Source organism: Pipistrellus hanaki (assembly GCF_964339955.1).
Source record: "Pipistrellus hanaki genome assembly, chromosome: 15".
Lineage (NCBI taxonomy): Eukaryota > Metazoa > Chordata > Mammalia > Chiroptera > Vespertilionidae > Pipistrellus > Pipistrellus hanaki.
In genome coordinates, this window is record NC_140517.1 from 11701686 (window position 1) to 11727206 (window position 25521).

Sequence of the window (25521 nt, forward strand, 5' to 3'; positions counted from 1 at the left end):
GTGGCTAGTTGTGGAATGTGTGTAGAAGGGAGCCTGGCACACAGGAGTGTCCTTGCCTGCTATTACTATTATTACTATTCTTACTGTTGACATCATTACAAATAGTTACAAGGCCTTTTCATGGAGCATATCAACTGAAGCTCAGGATCCTATGAGGGAGAATGGATGATGATTATTACTATCTCACCTTCAAGGTGAGGAGACTGAGCCTCAGAGAGGTGGAGGGACTTGCCCAAAGACACCCAGCCTGATGGCAGAGCCTGTCTACTCCCCTCCAGGCTAACTAACCCTGGCAAGGCTGAACAGCCTGGTTACCGGGATTAAAAGAGACGCTCCACCAGTACCTGACAGCCCTCCCATTATCCCTGCCCAGCGGGGTGGGCGGTTCTATCGCCTCTGCTAATGCTGCAGATAATGACCAGGTGAGTTAAGTGGCTCCCAGACAGGCCCGCCTCCTCCAGGGAAGCTGCTTTTGAGCCAGCTGATCAGGACCGGCTCTTCAGAATCACAATTTAACTGCTGCATCCATTGTTCTGTGTGTGGAGGCAGCTGCCCCCCAGGCCACCCCACTTGGCGCTGTGGCAGTGATTAATAAGGATAGTCTGTGTTCACGTGAGGCCTCTCAGCCAAGGCCTCTGAGCACTTTGCAAGCACTAATTAAGCTTCGGGGGTGATGGCTCGGGTAGGTGGGGCCCTAAATGCACTTTACATATCTCTAACGGATGCAAAATCACTCCCCCAGAAAGCCGTGGCCTTCAGCCTAGCCAGGCCTCCCCCATGGGCATTCCCTACCCTTGGAATGTGGACAAAAGAATTTACAGAGAAAGACTTCCTCACTGTCCTTCCAGACTTCAAAATAATAACCAGCCCTCAGAAGCCCTTTTCCACTTGAGTTAGGACCAGGCTGAGAGCTCCATGGCTGGGCTCTACCCGGTGCCAAACCCAACAGCCCACCTCGGCTCACGCCCTGCACCTGCCAGGATATCAGAGCCACTGCACCTGCAGAGGGGGCCTCGGGTCAGGCCCGTCCCTGCAACACTATCTGCACAGTAACCCCCGCCCTCCGTCCCTCATCTGTTTCACCCTCATCCCAGGCTGTGCCCTCACACATCTGCCACCTGCCTGCTGTGGCTGTGACATCCTGGAGCGTGTGGGGAGGCAGACAGAGACTGTATATCTCAGGGTCAAGAGCTTGGGCTTCTGCCCAAGGATGAGGGGAAACACAGAAGGGAGGAGCACAGTCAGATTTGTGCTTTGGGATGATATAGTTCAGGGAAGTATGTATGTGGCGAGGGGCAGTGGGGCGGGCAGCGGCATTGGGGCCCAGAGGAGGCCATGGCGATGAGCCAAGGAGCACAGATGGCCCTCCATTTGGCGTATGGCGGCGGGGTGGGGAAAGGGACTTGGGGAGCACTTAGAAAGGAGATCTATATGACTTGGCGATTACCTGGCGGCAGCCATGAGGGAGAAGAGGAGCCCTAGATGGACCTCCCGGCCACTAGACAGATCCACTCTGTAGGCATTTGGTGCTCTCTCTGTCCAGCACTGGGCTTCGTCAACTTCTGACAGCTTGGTCATGTTAGTGCAAACCAGCTCCCCCAGCTCCCCCATCTCAGCTAGAAGCACCAAGCCCAAACCCTGCTCCCTTCACTACCACCTCCCAGGCTGGGCCAGGGAATGAGATCTGCCATTCAGAGCTCAGCCTCCATTCCTGGGCCATGGACATGCCAGGGCACCCCTGAGTCTGTCCTCCCACACAGGGACTGCCTTTCCATTTTGTTTCTGGTTTCTTTGGCTGTGTAGACCATTGCGTTTGACCACAGAAGAGTCCCAGGGGTGGGCTTTTATTTTCCATTCGATGAAAGCAAGGCTGGGGTTCAGGGACCTGCTTGTTCTATGGCCCCTGAGAGATATCCGTGCCCTCACCCCTGAAACTGCAGACATACCCCCTGTGACTACGTTCCTTTCTATGATAAAAGGAACTCTATGGACGTGATTAGTTTAAGGATCTTGAGCTGGGGAGCGTATCCTGGGTGATCCAGGCGGGCCCAATTAAATTATAAGGGCCGCAAGAATGCCAAATGCGGGAAAGGGTGATGGCAACAGAAGGAATGTGCTTTAAAGATGGAGGAAGGAGCCAGAAGCTAAGGAATACAAGCAACCTCTAGAAGTTACAGAAAGCAAGGAAAGGGATTCTCCCTCAGAGCTCCCAGAAGGAATGCCAGCCCGCTGACACTTCGAGGTTAGCCCAGGGAAGTTGATTTTGGACTTCTGACCACCAAAACTGTAAGATAATCAATCCCTCAGTACCATCCAACTACAACAGAAATCCTCACAGGAGGCGCCACTTATTCCGGGTAAGGGAAGAGGTTTATTTGGATTCTGCAGAGGCCCTCACACAAAAAAAATCTTTGAACTGGGACCGCCATAGACCCTGGGCCTGGGCCTCATTGGAGCTCTGACCTGGGTCAGGTAGTTGGACAAGACAGAGGGATAAAACCCCTGAAAGGGGGCTGGCAGAGTGTTTTTGGAGGTAGAGGATAAGAAAACAAGCATTTTGCTGTTGTCACAAAAGGATGGGCCTCCGCTGCTTGCAGCCCCTCATGAGGGGAGCCATGGGGGTGAGGCAGTGTGCCCTCTGCCGAGGGGTCTGGGAAAGGCGGGGTGGAAGCTTTCTCCATAGGCACACAGATCTGAGGTGACTGCAAGTGGCTTTCTGTGAACAGTCTCCTCATTGGAACCTCCAGAGGACCAAGGATGGACCTCGGCTTCCCATGGGCGTACCTGCCACCAAGAGGGAGGGTGGTGGAGCAGGAAAAGACTGGGTGGGTCTGGGCGAGTTCTCTCATTAGAGTGAGGGGGTTACAAAGTGAGGATCTCTGGGGCACCCCTTCAGCTTCTTGTTGAAAAGGAACAGCTTTGGGAACTGTTGTACACATGTATGAGTCCCTCCCTGGTGTATGGGACCTTAGTGATGATGGTTAACGTTCCCACGCTCTTCAGGGGACTTTGCAGTCATTTTCTTTCTTTCTTTTTTTAAATATATTTTATTGATTTTTTACATAGAGGAAGGGAGAGAGATAGAGAGCTAGAAACGTCGATGAGAGAGAAACATCGACCAGCTGCCTCCTGCACACCCCCCACTGGGGATGTACCCGTAATCAATGTACATGCCCTTGACCGGAATCAAACCTGAGACCCTTCAGTCCACAGACCGAGCTCTACCACTGAGCCAAACCGGTTTCGGCTTTGCAGTCATTTTCAAAGTTATTAGGTCATTGATCTTCACAACCACCTACGGGGCAGATTCTGGTATCATCTCATGTTGCAGTTGAGGACACAGAGGCTGGGAGAGGAGATGTGATTTGTTCACGTTGGATGACAGAGCCAAGATCGGACCCAGGTTTCCTGGCACTAAGAGGAGCTTAAAGGGCATCTTGTTCACCCCATCCTGTGACTGCTCAGCGACTTCCTGAGATTCCACAGAGAGATACCAGCAAACGGGGTTGGGTCTTTCTTTCTAGGGGTCTTATCTCTGTACTCCGGGCCCCTGCGTCAGGACCGGACAAGAGACATTGGCCCACGCAGTGTTTACACACTAACACGTAAGCTCTGCACTGTTCCAGGCTCCGTGGGGAGCTCTGAACATGGACTGACACGGATGAAGCAAGTCATGGAGGCTGATGTGGGTGGCTCTGCAGCCCAGCAGTGCCTGAGGGGGTGCTGCAGAAGCCATGGGGGTGCTAGGCAGAGGTCATATGTAAAGGCTCCGTAGGAGCTGGGCAGCCCACACCAAGGGCAGACATGGCCCAACGTGGGAGGGTAGGAGGTCAAGGTGACCAGGGACTTGGAGGTCTCCTGCTTGATCCAGGCACAAAGCCAGAGGAGCTGCTGCTGCATTTTGGAGGAGGTTGCCTTCCTCACTAGCCCTTCTCTTGTTTCATCGGAGGACACACCCGCAGAGCCCTTCAGGGTTCCGGCAGTGGGGTGCCAGGCCAGCACATGGCACGTTGGAGCTGAAGGGCGAGCACAGCCCTCCCTCTCTGGCCATTGGCCTTGTGGCATCTGTCTCTTTGATCCCTTTTTTTTTTTTTTTTTTTTTTTTGGCCTGGAGGACTGCCATGCCCTTACACTGCTAGAGAATCCCTGTGTGGGCATGTCAGAGTGTAATGATCCTACCGATGCTACCTCAGGGCTTTGAGTCCTGAGCCCTCCTCTAAGGCATTAACCTTACTTTTCTACCCATCTCACTGGCCCCTCCACATGGTGCCATGGGGGCTGCAGAAGGGTAAGCATCTTCAGAGACCCCTGTGACTGCTGGGCACCGTCCATAGAGCATTGGCATTGTGTGCCAGGGACACGTGGCATCATGGTTAAATAGGCAGGCCCTCAAGTTGAGGCTGATTTCATTGTGACCTGGATAAAGTCACTTCACTTTTGAGCCCCAGTTCTCTCATCTGCAAAATGGAGGTAATCACAACAGCCCACAGAATAAGAAGGTTGAGAGGAAGAAATGAGAAGAAAATCCTACAGAATGTTTCAGCACCGTGCTGGGCGCCAGAACGCTCAATAGATAAAGCTGTGGTCCTGGTGACTCTTATTATACACCAAAAGAACATTCTTAAGGAAATGGTCCCTAGTAAAGATGCAGAAACCTCACAGGAAGGGGTGTAAGAGAAGCCTGGGCCTCTACTCATGATGGGATGGTGCTCCTCAGCACTCATCACCTGATAGTGGGACTTAATAAAGGCCAGAATCAGAACCTCTGGCTTTAGATCTTTGGTTGCCAACTCTCAGCATGTGAATAATAGAACGTGAACCTCGTGGCCATCCTGGAGATGCCCCCAGTCAAGGCTGGAACTGATGAGGGAGGATACCCCTATTCCAAAAGAGAGTGGCTGTTTGGGGAGGAGGTAGCATGGGCAGGAGCCCTGCATGCCAATAGCGTCTCCTCCCCATGGAAGGTTCAAAGATTCCACGAGAGGAGTCAGTGGCCGGGTTTACTCCAGGAGAGCAGGAATGAGCTGGGCTACCTCACCTCTCCCAGGTTACTGGGGCACTGGGGCAGGGGTGCGTAAACTCCACCGGATGCCACGAGGACTAGGGGCGGCCCCTAAGGAGCCAGAGTAGCTCCACTGGCCACTGGAGCAGATCCAGGATGGGAAGAAGGAACAATTCAAATCAGGAGGCCATGAAGACAGCAGCAGGAAGATGGAGGAACTATGGGTAGCAAAAAATCCCAAGCCCTTTGGATTTAGCTAGAGCTGTGAGAGGATAAGGATGGGTGACTTATAGGCTGGAAGGTGGGTGGGTCCTTGAGAAGCTGTTTGGCCGAGGCCCAGCCCAGGCTGTCAGTGAGTGGTGGGGATCTGGAGAACAGTAGTCCTGCTGAGAGAGAGGGAGACGGACACCACCCAGAAGGGATGGCACCTGGCTATGCCAGCTTTCCTCTTGTGCTTTGCTTCATAGAAGTTAGTCACACACATTACCCTCAGCGCAGAGCCTGGCATGTGAAGGGTGCTCTGAGGAGCACTGAGTAAGGGGCCTTGGCCAAAAAAAAGGATTCCTGACACTGGCCATAGACCAGATTTTCCTCAAGGAAAATAAACCTCAGACTTCAGAGAAGAACAAAGGTGGAAATAAAATAGAGTCTCTATTTTAGACTATCTTATCTTTGGCGCTATTAATAATCCTGTCCCACTTTTGCAAAGTGCACGGCATAATTCTAAACAGGATCTGTACACAATCGGCCATCCAGTCAACATGTTTGCCAAAGCATCTACTAAGGTTTATTGCAGCACCAGGCCTCCTGGCTGCCAGACACAGGTGTACCCACAAGGAAATGAATGTTGATTCAATAACCTCATTTGATCTCTGACAACCCCATTCATTATGTCATTATGGGGGCTGGGCACTGGAAGGAGAGGAAACAAAGAGTGTTGAGCTGGCTGGCCAACATGACGCTAACAGCCAGTTCGTGGCCATACCGAGAGGCTCCTGTGGGTCTCCCTGTGTGACCTGGAGCTGACCCCCAGCCGGCCCCGCGGTCCACTCCTGCTTGGCTCCTATCGAAGTGATTTATTGACTGGGGTTTCCAGTGGTAGCTACTGAATACCCAAGGGAGTGACCTGCTTCAGAAAACTGTGAAACAATGAAAAGCTCTTAACGATTGATTTAAAATCAATATGGTGAGGAAATAGCACCCAAAATAGAACTATCCCCAGGAGGCTAAGGTAAGGGACAGATCTACACTTCTCACTGCTGCTTCTGTCCCGTCACTCATTTTTTCAGACCCAACCATGTGCTTGCATGGAAAAACCTCATCCAGCATCAGGCCTCAACCCTGTGCTATTCGATAGTCTATAGTCAATAGCAAAACCTAACTACGTTTATGGACTGCTTCTCTCTGCCAGGCACTTTCAATTTGCTCATTAAACCCATCAGTCCACTCAGGTCGATTTGATGATCCCCATTTTACAGATGAGGCTGAAGCTTCTTAGGGTCACTCAGATTTTTTAAAAAATATATATATTTTATTGATTTTTTTTACAGAGAGAAAGGGAGAGGGATAGAGAACTAGAAACATTGATGAGAGAGAAACATCCACCAGCTGCCTCCCACACCACCCCCACTGGGGATGTGCCTGCAACCAATGTACATGCCCTTGACAGGAATCAAACCTGGGACCTTTCAGTCCGCAGACTGACGTTCTATCCACTGAGCCAAACTGGTTTCTACTCAGATTTAAACTCATCTGTCAGTTTTGAACAAAGATGCTCTTCCTTCTTCTCTGGGGCCATCAAACTTGCAGCTGGCAGGGAAGAGCTGGGAGGAATGGTGAATGCATTTGGTAAAAAACAAAACAAAAACAGAACTCTACAATATCTTGAGTCCCTGGGTACACTGTCCAACCTAACGTTCTGCATGATGAACATGTCCTGTCTCTGTGCTGTCCGCTCTGGTAGCCCCTCGCCACTCGTGGCTCCAGAGAACTTGAAAAGTGTCTAGTGTGGCTGAGAAACTGAAATTTAAATATCCAGCTGTGGCCAGTGGCTACTGTCCTAGGTACCAAACCTAACACTCCGGGCAGAAACCGATGGGATGATCCTGGATCAGGATTTGTGTAACTCTTGCATTTGGGTCATAGGAACAGAATTAGGAGTTGAAAAAACGATTCGGGGGTCCCCGATGCACTGTGAGCTCGTCTCAGTTGGGGAGGCCTCTGCCGTCATCTCTAGATGTGGGAGCTGAGACACTGAGTCAGAGAAAAGAAGGAGCGAGGGAGTGGGCGGGGCAGAGGGGAGAGGGAGGGCTTGGAAAGCGGGGGTAGGTACAAGACAGGTTCACCTGAGGATCTGATCCCCTGTTCCCTGTGCCCTAGAAATGCAAAGCAACGACGTCTCCAGGAACAGGGCGGCTCGGTGCCAGTGAATGACTCTGCCCCAAGGGGAAGCACCTTCCTGTTTCCCCTGCCAGGCGCCCTGCACTTCCTGTGAGCGCGTGCCCACCTTTGTCTGCTTTCCATCCCTCTGTTTGTTTTGGAGCATCAGAGCAGCCTCTGCCTCATCCTGGGAGCAGAGAAATAAACATCACCGTGGAGACAAACTCACTTGACTCCACTTACAGCGACTAATAGCCCATGATTTTCCAGTTTGAAGGCCCTTTTGCTTCTGTGAGCATCGCCCAAGAAGATTTGGCCATGGAAAAAAAGACCCAATCTGAGAGCCGAGGACAGTAAACAGCTTGTGATCAGAAAGACACGGGACAAACCCCCCGGCAGGGGCTTGGGCAACCACAGGACAGCCACCCAGGCTGCCTCACAACAGCCTCTGTGCTCTGGTTTGTAAGTTAAATATGCCCCTCAGCCCACTCCCACCCTGCTCTGCAGATCTGGGGAGGGGAGTAGGTGTGATAGCAGGAGGGCCTGGGTGGACTAGTTGCTCCAGAGGGAGACTCTTGCCTTGAGCTTTCAAAGATGGGGTGGGTCTACCCTTTTGTCCTCATTCTGTCTTGAATGTGGGCCTCAAAGGGCAAGAGGCCAATAGCAGCACTGGTCACGGGGAGAAAAGGGACTTCCTGGAAATTGTGCTGAGAAATGAAACATCTCACCCCGTCTTCTCTGTTCTGATTTATGGGAGGAGAAGAGAGAGGGACCTTGTGAGATGGACAAAAGGCATTCCCTCAGGTCTCTACATCACAGAGCCCTTTCTCTGTGTCTGAGTCTGAACTTGGGGCGGGAGGAAAGAGGCAGAGAGGGGTGAGGTCTAGGTCACTCTATGGATCTGGAGTTGGTCCTGGCCTGCCAGGGGCCCCAAGGTAGAGGGATGGAAAGGCCAGAGCTGCATTACTGGTGATCTGGGCTTCAATGTGGACAAAGCGAAGGCCTATTTGTTTTCCTGCTGGACACAGTGGGCTGGTGTCCAGTCAATCCGCTTGCCAGACCTTGCATTTGGGGTAAGGGTCAGTGTCAGAGAGGCTCCCGGAGCCAGGCGCCAGCCAGGGCTGGTTAGAGCTCTGTGTTTGAGCAGGGTTGTTCCGAAAAGCTCAGCAAGCCTTCATGTCTGGTGACCAGGGGACTCTGACTGCCTGGGCAACCCTAGTGTTGGACTGGATTTCCTGAGACGAATCTGGGTGGTTTGGGGGGGGGGGGGGGGCGGGCACTGGGCCTCAAGGCTACTACATTGATTCCAGAACAGTTTCTTCTGCTCTTAGCGAAAGTTGGGGTTAGGCAGGAGAAGTATGGGGGCACCCCAGGCCTTTCCTCTCTGGCTTGAGGTGTAGTTAGTTAGGGAGGAGGGGACTGTGTCGCCAGCTGACACTGGCCTGTCCTAGTTGTCTGTTCTGCAGTGAATGTCTATGAGCCCTTTGGGCTGTTCCTTTCCCTGCTCTTTTCCAAATGAAGGACATGAGGGCCATGTGAGGAGATGCCCCCAGGACCAAGCAGTGGGCCTCCTCTTAGGAGACGGGAGTGAAGTCCAGGCCTGCAGTGAGGAAGGGAACGTGAAGTGGGGCCAGGCTTCCAGCATGAATGTAGAGGAGGAAACGCTCAAGGTCAGCTTTGACCTGACTGCAGCAGAAGCTGCTCTCCCTGCTCCTCAGTTCCCCCATCTGTCCCTTGCCCCCTCCTCTCTCTTTTTCTTTCTCTCTCTCTCTCCAGGAATGCCTAGGAATGTTTTCCAGAGATAACACATGGGCCTCAGCAAGGTCCATGGCGGTGCCCTTCTGTGAATATTTGTTGCAGATGCTTTCTGCTGCCTCCCCAGTCACACTTTTTATCGACCTCAGTGCCTGGTCCATGGGTTGCGATTCTGTGGTGAGAATCAATTTCATAGATGTCAATACACTAAGATAAGGATTAATTCAGAATCTGAGGCTGAGCATGACAGCTATTTTGGGTCAAGTCTATATTTCATTCCTGAATGGACTCTGGCTTCCCCACCCTCTCCCCGGTCCAGCTTCTTACTCTTCATTTTGAGTGCGGCACACTGAGTTTGGCCACGTGCCTCTGCGGTCGCCCTGGGCTCATTTCCAATCCCGGGGGCCTTTTCCCTCCTATCACCCCACTGCTGACTGTAAAGAATCAAACAATATAAAAGATAATTTGGAAACCCATCAGGCAGAATCACGCCCCTCTTGTAGCAACACATTCTGTTTGGCTTTCCCCATCAGACTGGGCCATATATGTGATGGCCAGACCAGGACACTCTCTTTATGGTCTGTTTATTCAATTAATGTGAGCTGCATCTCTGTGTGACCTTTGAGTCTTCGAGAGCATCGTTTCCAGTGGCTGCAGGATGTCGTGTCAAGTGGGCAGACATGTTATTTAATCATTCGCCTTCTGTGCACATTATTGCTGGAAGCCAAGTCACCTGACCTGATTTTGGATCACAGTGCAGGGAGGTGCAACAGTGGAGCCAGAATTCAGGTGCATTTATTCCTGAAACATTTATTAACTGTCAGCTAAAGGGAAAGGGACCGTACTAGGGAGAGGAGAGAGTCAGGAGGAGTAAGAAAATGTGGCCCCGGATCCCCAGTTGTTTGCGAGTCTGACTGGGGCCAGGATACAGGCCCCCAGGTCTTGCATGATGTGGGAAGATGGTAGGGCTTCTGACACAGGAAGTGATGATATGTGTGATTCTGAGAAACTTAAGTTCTCAGATCGTTGGGACTTTTAGACATTGGTCCATCCCCATTTACTACTGATGAGACAGTAATACAATTTGGAACTAATTTCTAGGGGTTTTTCCTGCAGTCAATTCCATTTCAGTCATGTGCCCTCTGATGTTTATTGAGTGGGAGGAGAAAGGATGTGGCGGTTGAACGCTACTGCTGGGAACTGTGGGAAACTGGGAGTATTTCCCTCGTGTACTCCTCCAGCATGGGCAAGGGCAGGGCCAGGGAGGCTGAAAACCACTGTTTGATCTGAGAATAATAACAACTGCTATGTTTACCGAGCTCCTTGCTGCAAGATAAATTCTCTGTAGTAGGCACTTCATGCAAGAAAACAGGATTTTCTTGGCAACTGTATTTAGTGGTAGATATTATTTATCTTCACTTTAAAGGAGGTTGTGTATTAGAAAAGTTCATTGACTTGTGAGAGGTTACTCGGCAGTAACTCTTCTCCAAAACCAGAGAGTTGCCTAGTAGTCCATGAAACCCTTGTTCCCAAAGAGTGCCTCCATACATGTTTGCTTTTCAAAAAAAAATGCAACTGAATAGCAATCCAGACGTAGGGATGAAAGAGAATTATATGTGGTAATTTTAGAAAGCTCTCTTAAAGTAATTTACTTTCAGATGAGAGTATTACTTAGAGCTGAAATTTATATGAATTTATGTTTAGAATTAGTACTTAGGTTTATTTTTGTCATTTTCATAAGAAACTGGACCTTTAAATTAACATCCCACATCAGTGGGCTAAAACCTGATCTCAAGCTCACTCTTTTTTTTTTTTTTTTCCTGGTAGATTAAAGACTTCAGGGTATTTACAGACTTTCTGCTCTGCCCTGCAAAGTCAGGAGGCCAGACCAGAAACCAATGACCAGCAAGTCCCCGTAGTAGAGCGGGGTTTGCCCACTGAACCGGCGTAGTGTGGTGGACAGAAGAGGCTTTGAGGGACCCAGGTTGAGCATCCCAAGGCCCAGGGCAGCCTGGGCCTGGATTTTAAATTTGACTTTGTTGTTTTTCTTTCTTTCTTTCTTTCTTTCTTTCTTTCTTTCTTTCTTTCTTCCTTTCTTTCTTTCTTTCTTCTTTTTTTTTAAATATATTTTATTGATTTTACACAGAGAGGAATTGAGAGGGACAGAGAGTTAGAAACGTCGATGAGAGAGAAACATTGACCAGCTGCCTCCTGCACACCCCCCACTGGGGATGTGCCCGCAACCAAGGTACATGCCCTTGACCGGAATCGAACCCGGGACCCTTCAGTCCACAGGCCGACGCTCTATCCACTGAGCCAAACCAGTCCTGGCGACTTTGTTGTTTTTTTTGACTATTGCCACAACCATAATTCATAGCCCCGAAAGTCAGAGCCGCGGGTTTTGTTTTCAGATAGTCATGCTCAAGGTGATGATTTCTTCTGATTCTTTCATGGGAACCTTCTACATCTGCGGATGCCTAAATGCTTTCATTGCTCTCACCCACCCACCCACCCGGGGCATCCGTTCTGTGCTCAGAGGGGCCTCCCTGGCAGTCTTCTCTGTCGGCATGTTTATCATGCCTGCTTCGCGTCTATGGGGTGACATCTAGTCTGTATGCCTTTGTGATGAGTCTGGAGTGAGTGGAAGCCCTTGGCATGTAGAGGGGAACTATGTCCCTCTATAAGAGTAAGTGAGGTCATGGGGAAAGCACGGGGACTGGGGTCTGTCTTGGGGTAACCACAGTTGAGCTGCCAGTCGAGGATGGGAGGGTCAAGGAGGCACAGCAGAGGGACAGGAGCTCAGCTGGGAAAACTGCCCTGAGGCGAGGAAGCTGAGAGTTTCTAGGAGGGCATGGCCAGGAGGGCCTATAAGGATTCCTGCTGCTGCTCTTGTTACTTTTTTTTTTTTTTTTTTTTTTAATTTATCTCTTTAAAGTCACAAAACATTTAAATACCTGAATTCCAATCTTCCTAAATATACCAAATGTTAGCATTTTGATATGTTTTCTATCTGTAGCTTTCAGTGGTTTAAGGGTTTTAATTACAATTAAACATATATATATATATATATACTGTATATATAAATTTGTACTCAATTTAACGTTTCTATCACAAGCATAATCTATGATGGTCTTTTTGTTTGTTTGTTGTTAATCCTCACGTGAGGATATTTTTCCATTTATTTTTTAGGGAGATTGGAAGAGAGAGGGAAAGATAGAAACATCCATGTGAGTGAAGCACATTGATTGGTTGCATATTGCATGACCCTCAACCAGGACCCAGGCCAGGGAGGAGCCTGCAACCAGGATACATGCCCTTGACCAGAATCGAACCTGGGACCCTTGTCCTATGCTCTATCTATTGAACCCAACCAGCTAGAACCCATGATGGTCTTTTTTTTTTTAATTAAATATATTTTTATTGATTTTTTTTTTTTTTTTTTATAGAGAGGAGAGAGGGATAGAGAGCTAGAAACGTCGATGAGAGAGAAACATCGACCAGCTGCCTCTTGCACACCCCCTACTGGGGATGTGCCCGCAACCAATGTACATGCCCTTGACCGGAATCAAACCCGGGACCTTTCAGTGTGCAGACCAACGCTCTACCACTGAGCCAAACCGGTTTCGACCCATGATGGTCTTTTAAAACATGGCACACATCATTCAGGCTGCTATAACGTTCAGCACCACCTTTTAATTCATCTTCTCCATTATATTACTCCTTTCTGTCGTTACATATATTCTGGCTACTTGATGTCAGGTACTGAGAGTAGTATGCACATTTACTGTCGTTGTCTTGTATTTCCAAGGTAACGGATTTTGCCTCCAGTATTTTGATGTTAAAATATTGAGTGTACAAATGTTCAGAACAGTGATGCTTTCACAATTGCTCCTATGAATATAAAATTACCCGTATTATACTGCTTGACACTGCTCATTGCCTTAAATTGTGCTTTGTCTGATGTAGCCACTCATGCTTTCTCTTTGGTGTGCATTTACCATAGCTTTGCCTCTCTGGGGTTGTTTTATTTTAGGTGAGTCTCTTGTACTAGTTTAATCAGGGGAACTTTTTCTCCCCACGAGGGAATGTTAAATGCTTACATTTATTGTCCTAACCATTGTGAGCGGATGCCCATAATCTTGTTGTAGGTTTTCTGCGCTTCCTTTCTTTTCCGACTTTCGAGCCATCGCTGATGATTTGTTTTAGCTTCTGCTGTGATTTGGAAGGGAGACATCTTGTTTCTCACTCCACTGATCTGCATTCTGTCGCCTCCAACAAATGTTTTAATGTGTCTCTGAGTTCGGTTTCTAAGCAGCTCTGCTTATCTCTGGCCAGGCCCCTCTCATCTCCTCTGGTGGAGGCGACATCCTCTGCAGAATGGTTTTAAAGGCCCCGTGTTTATTTTTCTTTGTTTGCTCACTGGGAAGAGAGTCCTACACAGCTGGAGCAGGAGAGTGGAGGGCCTCTCGCGGGAGGTGGCCTGGTGCTTCCTGGGAGATGGAAGAGACCAGCCAGGCCCTCACCAGCGAGGGGAGGGGAGTGTTTGGTGTTGGTGATGGGGCCAGGCAGAAAGTGTCACCCCCATGCCTGTGGGAGCCCCGGGAAGAGGTGCCTGCTGGCCCCGGGTTGAGAAAAGCAGTCTGAGCAGACTGGCCCCAGAGAGCAGGGATGAGCTCTTTGCAGAGAGAGGGTCCCAGGGCTGAGGGGCCAGAGTGAGGCGGGGTGGGAGGTGGGTGACTGGAGTTGGTGGGATTGTGACTCTGGCCTAGATAGTGAGTGGTTCAGGGACTGTCGGTCTCCGGCATGAAACTTCTGGGCACATGCATTACTTTAAAATATGCTTTTTACGACTTCTAAATGGAATTTCAGCGAGGGCTCTTTTAGTGCCTCCATTTGTCTCCTCTCTTAACCAGGTGTTGCTCTAATGTACTGTATATTAAAACTCTCTCTCTCTGGGGCAATTAAAAGCTTTAAATGACTTGTTTAGATCTAAATCCTCTGACATTTTTTCCATTTATGCAAGCTAGCTGCTCCTCTGTCTCCCCTAACACAGAGGCACGGGTTCTTGGCAGAGAACTGAAACACCCACGGACAGGGGAGAGCAGGCCTGGGACAGGCCAGGCTGGGCTGGCCGGGGAAGACAGGTGGCAGGGCCCAGGAAGGTCTCTAGAGAGACCTAGAGGTTTGGTAGGGCTTTTCTTCCCTCCTCTCCCAGCTTTATGGGGATATAATTTTTTAAATATTTCCTTCTTTTTAAAAATTGTTTAAAGTATTACATGCCTCCTTTTTTTTTTCCTGATTAAACACCCCCTCCCAGCTACTCCCACCCCTAGTGGGAAGCCCCCACCGCTCCAGTGTCTATGCCCATCGGTCATGCTAATATGCATGCATACAAGTCCTTCGTTGTTGTTTTTTTTAAAAAAAAATATATATATTTTATTGATTATTTACAGAGAGGAAGGGAGAGGGATAAAGAGTTAGAAACATGGATGAGAGAGAAATATTGATCAGATGCCTCGTGCACGCCCCATATTGGGAAAGGGCCCACAACAAAGGTACGTGCCCTTGACTGGAATCGAACACGGGACCCTTCAGTCTGCAGGCGGACGCTCTGTCCACTGAGCCAAACCAGTTAGGATGCATACAAGTCCTTTGGTTCCCTCCTCCCCACCCCGGCCACCTTCTCCCTGAGGTTCGATGGTCTGCTCAGTGCCACCTTGTCTCTGGGTCCATTTTTGTTCATCAGATTATGTTGATCATCATATCCCACAAATGAGTGAGATCATGTGATATTTATCTTTCTCCGACTGGCTTATTTTGCTTGGCATAATGCTCTCCAGTTACAGAGATATTATTGACATATAACGTATAAGTTTAAGGTATACAATCATTTGATATGCATATATACTGCAAAATGATTACCACATGTCTTCATCTTCTAGGGGGTAATGAGAGGTGGGGGGAGGGGTGGAGGGACTGGCCTGCCACCAGCAATCCTCTGCCTGGCAGGGCCAAGACTCTCTGAAGACCTGCTGGTGAGAAGGGGCCAGGATAGTGCATTCACAGATAGGGCTCTGAGGGGGCAGCCTCACCCCTGGGGAGGGTAGTGAAGCCAAATAGCAACTCAGGAGAGCTAGACCATTTCCATGGACATCAAAGACTGATACCTCACAAATACCAGGAGCTCTGGGACCCGCATCTCGGCTGATCTTCTAGGTGCCTGGGAACATTTCAACCAGAATCAAGGAGTAGCCTCACCAGGGCCCACAAGCAGGTTCCACGAAGGCTAGGGCCTGGCCTGGCCACTGGAGATCAGGCCATTGCTCTCATCTCCATGCTGCTCCAGCTCCTCAGGCCCTCGGCGTGCCAGATGAGGAGGCTGAGTTCCAGCAATGCAGATGATGCAATCCAAAATCACTCAACAGGCCAACCCCAACTCCCCACAGCGCCTCAAAATATTCCAACCCATTTTCTCTTCTCCTCCTAAGTGTGTTTAGTGCAAACATTCTGACTCAGCTGTTAACATCTAGACCCAACATGTGTGAGTGTGTGTGTGTCTTTTCCCCCAACAGAGTTAGTCCTCTTCTGTGCTCCCAGGGATGTCTGCCCATCCTCCCATTATACCACTCATCTCACTGCACTGGAATTACCTATTTGTGTGTGTCCTCCCCACAGGAGTGAGTGCCTAAGGGCAGGGGCTTTATGCTGTTCTTTGTAAAGTGTATACAGTTGGCATACACAAATTTTGTTAAATAAATGTTCATGAATCCGCACCTCTCCACTCACTATACATAGGTCACGGCAGTGTGGTCCTATTAACTGTGCAATCCTTTTGTAATCAAATATTTTTAAATGATGTTCTTCTGTAGGTTAACAACTGAAAAACTGTACTTTGCTCAGCATACTAGGCCTGTGAGATGGCGTCTATGAAGAGCATGGCTACTTCCTGGTGCCCCTTGTGGCAGCATGCTCTAATTGCAGGCAAAGAGTCTCAAGGGTGGGTCTTTCCAAGGAAGTGTGCAAAGAAACATATTTTCACTGAATGTACCCGATAAGCTTCTGAAATACACCAGCCTCTGCCTCTTGTGCCTTTCATGCTGCTACTTCAGAGCCACAGCTGGACCTGCTCAGACCTGACGTGAGATAAGGTTGGCAGAATTTATAAGATCAGAATTTGGCTCAGCTGCTGGGCTGCATTGTTCCATCGGTGTGGGGAAACACCTACAGAGAACATCATGAGGCAACCATGCTCATTTGCACATTTCCTACACTGCACTCTTTGTTCTATTTTAGGATTGATAGACTGCCTAAGGACAGGGACTGTGTCTCATTTACCTACATCTCTCCGGCGCTTGGCCCAGGGCTTAACACAGAGTAGATGCCAGGTGCATGAGCAAGCTTTGAACACTTGCTGAGCACTTACTATGTGCCAGGCCTTATGCTGGGGGCTGATCATAAGATTCCTATGATTGACATTCCTTGGGGTCACAATGATCAAATAAAAGTAGCCTGGTTGGTGAAGCTGCTCTGAAATAACTATGGCTCTAACTAACTTCAGATGTCAGTCATTCTAAGCATCCATGTCTTTATTATTACTATTCCAATCGCTCAATTTGATTTTATTCTTCAGAAGTCATCCTTCCACCCTGTTGGGTTCAGTGTATGCTGTCACACATTAATCATGACTTGGGTCAATGGCCAGATGAGCCCTTAACATTCCATTACCAAGTGTTTGTCATTTCTCATTAGTGATACATTTATAATCGCTAGGGACTTATCGCTGGACAACTTGTCAAAAAATCCGTGTGGCCTTGCCAACCTGTGTATGTATCCTTCTAGAACTGTGGGGGACATCTGGAACCCAAGCGTGACTTTCCAGAAAAAACAGTATGGCACCATGATCCCTCTCGTCTCCTATGATCTTAATCAAAATCCCTCTCTACTTATCAAAGGCTCTCTCATATCTGTGAAAGGTACTTCCCCTCTGCCTCACAGCCTTCACAGACCTGCAGGTGCCTTCTGGAAGAACTACTGCATCTGTGTTCCTCTCCTTCCTGCCTTTGTTTTCCATTGTTGTTAGGAGTGTAGCCATGGAGAGAAATCTAGTGGTCAGCAGCAACTGCAGCCGTTAGAAAAGATAGATTTTCCTTCGAACCAGCATAAGGAGAAGGGGATTTGGTTTCCCGTCCCTGCACTGTGCAGAGAAATAAGCAGAATGCATTCAAAATGGCAAGTCCAGGAAAATCTTTTGTCGAACAAGATCTCTGCATGGGAAGGAACACCGACTGACAGGTTCCGCATCCAGAAAGGTCTGTGGGATTTGCAATGATCCTGACTCAGGCCCTCACAATAGCCGTCCCAGGAGGCAGCTACTCAGCGTGTCTCTGGGAAACCATGGGCCAAAGCATAACACGGCCTGCCTCCTGGAACACAGAAAAATGGCCTCAGCCTAGGGGGCAAGGAGTATGCCTTCTTCCTCCCAAAAAGAGCCATCCTAAGCTGCCTGGATTAGGGCACTAGAGCTGTGCTGGGCGTCTGTGCTTTTGGGCAGCCCATGCTGCCTGCCACTTGACCCAGTCCTTATAGCAGACCTCCTACCCTACTAGTGCCTAGGACTTTTGTAAGACCAAATGGAAGAGAAGGCCATGCACATTCCTTGAAAAGTGAAGAGCATTGGTAGGAATACTGGATTTGATTTTATTTTTAAAAAAATATATTTTATTGATTTTTTTTTTTTTAGAGAGGAAGGGAGAGGGAGAGAGAGTTAGAAACATCGATGAGAGAGAAACATTGATCAGCTGCCTCCTGCACACTCCCCACTGGGGATGTGCCCACAAACCAAGGTACATGCCCTTGACTGGAATTGAACCTGGGACCCTTGAGTTCACAGGTCGAAGCCCTATACACTGAGCCAAACTGGTTAGGGCAGGAATACTGGATTTTAATGCTGTGTGGCCATGCACTCCACAAGCTGGAGCTTTGGGCATACTTGGTGAGCATGCCCCACACTGTAACAGAATGCCCAGACTTAGTGAGATATATACCTGAAATGGGTGGTTTCTAATTTCACATCCCTTCTGCCTATGAACTTTTTTGGTTCTTGAACACTCATTAGCCTGACAGTCAAGGCTTTCCGAATCCTTATTTCCAAACATCTATTTCCTACTGAAACCCTCTTTTCCATCTCAGGGCCCCCAGAAGACATCATTGGCATTCTCAACCCTGTTTATTTGATCACAGCTTTTCCCTGTCTTCCTTCCCCACCCAAGTTACCCCTCAGAGCCTCTCCATAGCATACCCATCCTTGAAGATCAAGCAGAAGACCTCTATGCAAGCTGACCCACAAATCACTTCATTCATTTTTCAAAACAATGCTTACTGGTTTCCTGGTGATTTGAACCTGGGAGGCAGTGATCTCAGTGGTTAAGAGCAGGCTCTGAAATCAGATTGCCTAGGTTGGGGTCCTGGTCCCACTTCTCACTGTTTATGTCACCTTGGGCCAGTTACTTAAAGATCCAGAGCATTGCTTTCCTCAGCTATAAAATAGGGATGTTAGCTGAAACCGGTTTGACTCAGTGGATAGAGCGTCAGCCTGTGGACTCAAGGGTCCTGGGTTCGATTCCAGTCAAGGGCATGTACGTGGGTTGTGGGCACATCCCCAGTAGAAGGTGTGCAGGAGGCAGCTGATCCATGTTTCTAACTTTCTATCCCTCTCTCTTCCTCTCTGTAAAAAATCAATAAAATATATTTTAAATAATAATAATAATAAAATAAAATAGGGACGATAAGGGTAGCTCCTTTATGCATACCCTGTAGGGAGTTCTGAGCACAATGCCTGACACACTGTAAGCACTAGATAAAGGAAGATTAGTATTATCCTGTGTAACAGCCATAGCCCAGGAAAAATAAATGTTATCATACCCATGAGGAAAACGAGGCCCAGAACATTTTTAAACATTTGGCCAACAGCACACATTTAGTGGTACAACTGAGGATTCAGAATCAGGTCTGTCTGCCTGGGATCCACAGCTTTCCCACTGCCGTAGCCAACCCACCCTAATCAGGCTTCCGGTGGTTACTTCAGCCCTTAGTTCACTCAACACCAGGCACCGCTCCTCTCCACAACCAGGCCCTGGGCTCCTTGAGAGCAAGGTTTCTCAGAATGACCCCACCCCAGCTATCCACACTTCAGCATTTGTTGAGGGAAAAGTAGGGGAAAGTGCATTTCAAGACCAGACTCTAACCCAAAAGAACTTAGTGCCGGTACTTAGGTGCCCAGAGGTCAGGGGCCTCTCCAAGAACCAGGGTAAGCCTACCTCCAGGCTCTTTCCCACCTAAATCCACCCAACACACTTGGGTGCAAGTATCTGACCATATTGCTTTCCTGCCAAAACACTTCCAGAGAGGCCCATACATCCTGTGAGACTAGACTAAGTGTTTTCTCTAGAGTCCAACATGCCCAATTAACATACGTCTTCACTGCGCTTGACATATATGTCTTTGGTCCAGAAGGCAAACTTTCAGGAGAGGAAGAGATGGTAAAGGACAGCAGCAATGTGCTCTCTCAGAGCTGTGCAGTGAATGGACCCAGAGCCTGCGCTAGGAAGCAGGGAACCCTGGTCCTACTGGGGCTATGATTTCCAGGTTTCTGTCCCTTTGTTTTTAAAGCCAAGCTGCATGTAAAGTGCTCTAAACACTGAATTCATAATGTCAGAATTTCATGGTAAACATGACGGAGAACAATGTCCATTTTGCTGTTTGCCTCATCATCCAAGTAAAAGAATCTCATGTGTGTCCATGGGACAGAGAGAAGAACGTGACACATTGTGTAGCGTGCCCAAAGTTACTGAGACCCTACATTTTTGTGTAGATACACTTAATCAAATGAAACTATCCTTTCAACCTCCTCAGGGACCAAGCAAAGATGGGGAATGAAGAGTGGGATTGTAAAAAAAAAAAAAGTCTGTGAAGACTCTGGATAGAAAATTCTCTATTAACACCTAAAATCCCATTTAGTCAAAGCTATTATTTTCTCAGTGCCTATTATATACTAGGTGTTTTATTTGCCTTGTCTAATTTACTCCTCGCCACAACCTGCCAGAGAGGTGGTGCTAGCTCCATTTTACAGAAGAGAAAACTGAGACTCCAGGGTCATGGTCAAGGCCGGTGGGTGGAAAAGTGGCTTTGACCTCACTTACATCTGACTCCTGTCCAGAATCTTTCTGCTAAAGCACAAGGCTTACATTTCCTTAAGGAATCTTGGAGTTCAAAAGACTTAGCTCTCTTGGGTCATCTGTTGCAATCACCCTCTAGACATCCTCTCCCTCAACTCATTAGCAGAGGTTAAGACCTGTGTGTAATGCGGTTAGCTAATTTACTTATTGTACATAAATACTTGAAATCTTTCCTCAGTATATTTATCTGCCAGAAAATCAGGACCACATCAAAGCTTAGCAAGTATTTTCAATCATGTGTTAACGCGCAGTAAATCTTTTGCTTAATTTCTCTGAAAATTATCTGCTTATTATTCTCTTTCCTGTTGCCCTATCTTGTAAAATTCTGTAAGATCCATTTGATAATAACAACAGCTAAAGTTAACTGAACACCCACGAGGTACCAGTCAAGTGATTTAATTTATAACTGAAGAGGTAGGTTCTGTTATCATCCTCATTTTACAGGTGGGGAAACAGAAGCACAGAGGGATTTATCAACTTGCCCAAGGTCACACAGCCAAACGGTAGAGCCAGAATTCATCTCAGGCTGACTGATTACAGAACCTACTTTGCTAAATGCCTCAGTTTGTAAAGGACATTTTCTCCTAAAGGAAAGCACTCTAGAATAGCCCTGCCCAGCAGAAATATAATGTGAGTTATAAATGCAAGCAATATATGTAATTACAAATTTTTTATTTTTTACAGAGAGGAAGGGAGAGAGATAGAGAGCCAGAAACGTCAATGAGAGAGAAACATCGACCAGCCGCCTCCCGCACATCCTCCACCGGGGATGTGCCCGCAACCAAAGTACATGCCCTTGACCGGAATCAAACCCGGGACCTTTCAGTCCGCAGACCGACGCTCTACCGCTGAGCCAAACCGGTTTCGGCTGTAATTACAAATTTTCTAGTAGATACTCAAATGAGTAAAAAGTGAAACGAAGTTTAGTAATTTTATTTTGACCCAATATATAAAAATATTAACATTATTAATGAGCTATTTTATATATTTTATATTGATTTTTTTCAAAATCTGGGGTATATTTTATACTTACAGCACATTTCAATTCAAGCTAGCCACGTTTTAGGTATTCAATAGCCACATGTGGCTATTATATTGGACAACGTGGATATATAAATGGACATTCTCCTTGTCCTAGTTCATCAATTACTTATTTCTATTTCAGCTTTACATTTGAGTCTCAAATTATAATTGGGTCACATAAGTCTGTGTGAATGGAAAGAGATGCCCTGTGGGTAATTTAATGAACAGAGCAGCAGGTTAGGACAGTGGAAAGAATAAGCTTTAGGAGTTACAACCTCTGGGTTCTACTCCCCATCTTTCCCATTCTCTGGGACTCTGGCCAGTGGCAACCCTTAACTTCCTTCAGCCTCTTTCCTTATGTTAAAAAGGGGTTGATGGTTTATGATGATTAAGGTTCTTTTCATTTCTAAAAAACTTTTTTTTTTCTAACTGCACACACCCTTTTCAGGGTTTTGGCCTCTGTTTCCACTTTCTATTCTAGATGTGTTCCCTGTGCCCAGCTCTGTGCCTGACGCATCGCAGGCACAAGAAGGAATGAAAATCCAGTTCTTCTTCGAGGGACCCCCTAGGAGCCCCAGTTTTTTGCCAGAAAAACTACAGCAGCCTTAGCAATTAATTACACTTTCATTTCCTTTCTCCTACCGGCCTAAAAATCTTGACAATCCAGGCTTTCGGAAGGGTTATAGCCAGGATTAAAAATCATTTCCTGATCCTGTTAGCAAAGACCATAGTGCTCAGCTGTAGGCACAGCTGCCTAGAGACCCCCACAAATGGCCTCGCTCTTATTACAGGCTGTTCTGATGCTGAGGAGAGTTAATTAATGACTCTAAATAAGAAAACAATCAAATCTGTCTGCGGTCATATGAGTCAGAGCAGACCCAGATGGGAAGCCAGGTCTCTGGCCTCCGAGTGCTCTTGGGAAAAGCAATAGCAGCTTCTACTCCATGTGTCAGAACCCCGCAGATCCCCAGCCCAGGAGAAGGAATTACTCTAGGTGGATTGGAGACCCAACTTGATGCGAAGCATTTTTTTTTTAAAGGCCAGACCCCCTATCTGTGTGTTGTCCAGATGGAGGTCCAAGGGAGAGGAGAAACAGCATGAGTCTATTTCTCTCTGCTTTCTTTATTTACCCAAACGACAGCTACTAACTGGGAGTTCTCGGGCACAGGCCCTTGGTGTGTGTGGCAAGACTGGTGCAGCTGGCACTGCCACCTTGGGAAGACGGAAGGGCATGTGTCCTGAAGCCCATCAAGCCCCAAACCTGTCCTCCTCCAGGAGTCCTGCAGCCACATATGAAGGCAGAACACTGATTTATTTATTTTTTTAACATGGAGGCAAGACTGTGATGCTTCCCTGAGATTTGTTGAGGTTTTAACAGCAGTGAAAACTTTTGTTTCGGTGTTAGAGGCTTTGCTGGGAAAATCGGAGGACTGGGTGGAAAAAGCCTCTTCACAATATCCAAGTGTCCTCAGAATTGGAACAGGATGCCAGCCAATAGAGGCAAGCCCTACATTTTTGGCTCTATACATACTCTGGCAAATAATAACAGCCTCCTCATGGTTTTTCCCCAACAGCCTCCTCATGGTCCCCCCCCCCCCCCCATTTTGCAGATTATTAAAACACATTGTGTTGCCATCAGGCTTGGCTCCCTGTGAAATTTTTCCACTCTGGAAAGAAAACCCTGGGCTAGTGGCCATGAGAGTGATTATACTTTCCTCTTCTTTGGAAAGCAACTTCAGGTAACAAACTTTTTGTCAGGATAATATGTAAAGTATGGCCCTGGCCGGTTTGGCTCAGTGGATAGAGCATCAGCCTGCAGACTGAAGGGTCCGGGGTTCGATTCGGGCCAAGGGCACATGCCTGTGTTGAGACCTGATCCCCAGTGGGAGGTGTGCAGGAGGCAGCTGATCAGTGATTCTCTCTCATCATTGATGTTTCTATCTCTCTCTTTCTCCCTTCCTTTATGAGATCAATAAAGAAATATATATATTTTAAAAATATGTAAAGTATGTGGCACTAATCCTTGGTGAATTTAAAAGGACTTTTTTTTTGTGTGGTTTCTGTATGAATGGACCCCCAATCCCATTCTCTAAAATTTGGTTCGAATCTCACCTAGAATGGCCCAAATACTTCCATTTCACTTCTAAAATAGCGGTAGGACAAAAAATAGCGGTAAGAAGTGGGCTCTGGAGTTCAAGAGATCCAGTCTGGAACCTAAACTCTTGTCCCTTCCGGTCTGTGTGACCGTGGGCAAGCCTCTTTCCTCTCAAAGCTCAATTTCCTCATCTTGGAAGTGGGAATGACACCACCACCTGTCTCCCGGGGCTGTGAGGATCAAATACATTCTTCCATGTGGAAGAGCCTGACTCAGAAACGTTTCTTCTTCTTATTAGCTCATAATTCTTTAAATGGGGATCGCCAAAGGGTTCATTCGAAGGGATGCACCGAAAGCCTCTCCAGCTCTGTTTCCTCTTATTCCGTTATGTGATGGGCTTTGGGGAAATCCTCACAGAGGCGGCCTCTAATCCTCAGAGCTTGCCTCACGCCCTAAAACCCTCCCTTCCCACCACAGGCTGCGGCCAGCGCTGTAGAACCTTGGACAGCTCCACTCCTCCACTGCCGGCTGCCTGAGGGTGCAAAAGTGCTTGGGGGTGGGATTTCCCCAGAAAGACTGTGTTAATGGGAGGGTTTAGGATCCACCAGGGCTGCCGTCTCCTGACACGCATGCCACTTGCACTCTTCATCTCAGGGAAGCGTCATATTCCTGCCTCCTGGAATATTCTGAGGGCCCTGGCCTCAGAAACACAGTACGTCTACTCACAGATTTACTGAATCTTCAGGCCCTTTCCTTCTTTTTCTCTCTTGTGAACTCCAAGGATTTTTTTTTTTTTTTTTTTTTTTTTTTTTTTTAGCCCAAGAAGAACAGAAACACCACCCACATCTTCCTGTATCTGACGATATTTCATCTGTTTGGCTTCGGCGCAAGGATGAAAGATTCCCGGTGAACTTCAAGTGAAAGTGATCACGTGTGAGCACGAAGAAAGGTTTCACAGGACAAGGAAATCCGGGTATGAATTAAAAGAAACATGAAATAATGGTGCTGCCTGCAGGTGATGCCGAGCGTCATTCTCTCATCAGAATAAGCAGGTGGTTCAATTTGTGAAATAATTTAGCTTTTCACTCTCCGATGCAGAACACAACATACAGTCACCTTCTGAGCAGGCAAGGAAGATATTAAGGCCTATTTTTACTTTATGATACTGAGTCACGTAGTTCAATGCAAATCACATGGATGCCAAAGTAAGAACAATACCAGGTATTTAAATACCTCTGTTCCCTGGAGGAGCTGAAAAGACTTTAGTGGCTGCGTGAAATCCCTCTGCAGAGACTCCCTGAGAAGGGGCACTGGCACCAGGTGGGCATTTGAAACTGAGCTCATCTCGTCCATCTCATCCATCCGTCTCCCACCCTCCCATCATTAGGCCTGCAAGAGCCGGTGTGCGCCAGCTCTTTAGGGTCTCCTGGAATCTGGATTTTCTGGGCCACACTGCCAACCAGGAAAAGAAGGCTTATGTTTGAAAAAAATATGTTATTGACCAATAACAGGAAGAGAAGAGCATAAATGTGAAATAGGAGGGGGGGAAGGAGAAAGAAATCATAGCATGAGAGGAAGAAGCAGGAAAGGTGCTTAAACCTGTTTTGATAAATGTTTTCCATGCATTTTTTCCCCATAGATGGATTTGATGTCCAGCCCCAATGGGGTGGAAACATAAACAAAGGCCTTTATTTAGGCCCTCTTTAAATATTGCCCTGTGGGTCAGGACAGCGGCAGTCCCACTGCTAGAAGAATTAGCTTGAAGAAACTGCAGACAAGCACATCAACTCGGGACTCCGGAAAGCAGACAGGGAGTCGGTCCCCAAAGAGAAGCGTTTGTAGTTTTCACCTAACAATGCTCACACCCACCCTGAACCTCCACACCACGGTTTAACTTCTTCCCAGCAGAGGTCGCTGTGGATACTGGCAATGGATACTTGAGAGTGGACGCGGCCGGGCTGGGTGGTGGCTCCACTGTCTAGTAACTGCTCTCCTTGTGGTTCCACTGGGAAAGGGGGTCTCCGGCAGGGATT

The 25521-nt window shown here is 47.9% G+C and overlaps 2 protein-coding genes and 1 long non-coding RNA gene across 3 annotated transcripts in view; 1 reads left to right on the forward strand and 2 right to left on the reverse strand.

Annotated features, from left to right (window-relative positions):
• The window catches only part of LOC311610187, a 39390-nt gene extending 15007 nt beyond the window's left edge, over positions 1–24383 (forward strand). Inside the window, exon 4 of the long non-coding RNA XR_014792905.1 lies at positions 24306–24383. This is a non-coding gene — a long non-coding RNA (uncharacterized lncRNA). The remainder of the gene's footprint in view (positions 1–24305) is intronic.
• Positions 1–25521, reverse strand: part of LOC311610140 (dipeptidase 2-like) — a 564319-nt gene that overhangs the window by 302309 nt on the left and 236489 nt on the right. The window lies entirely within an intron of this gene.
• The window catches only part of SMPD3 (sphingomyelin phosphodiesterase 3), a 77434-nt gene that overhangs the window by 49375 nt on the left and 2538 nt on the right, over positions 1–25521 (reverse strand). The gene's annotated exons all lie outside the window — the stretch shown is intronic.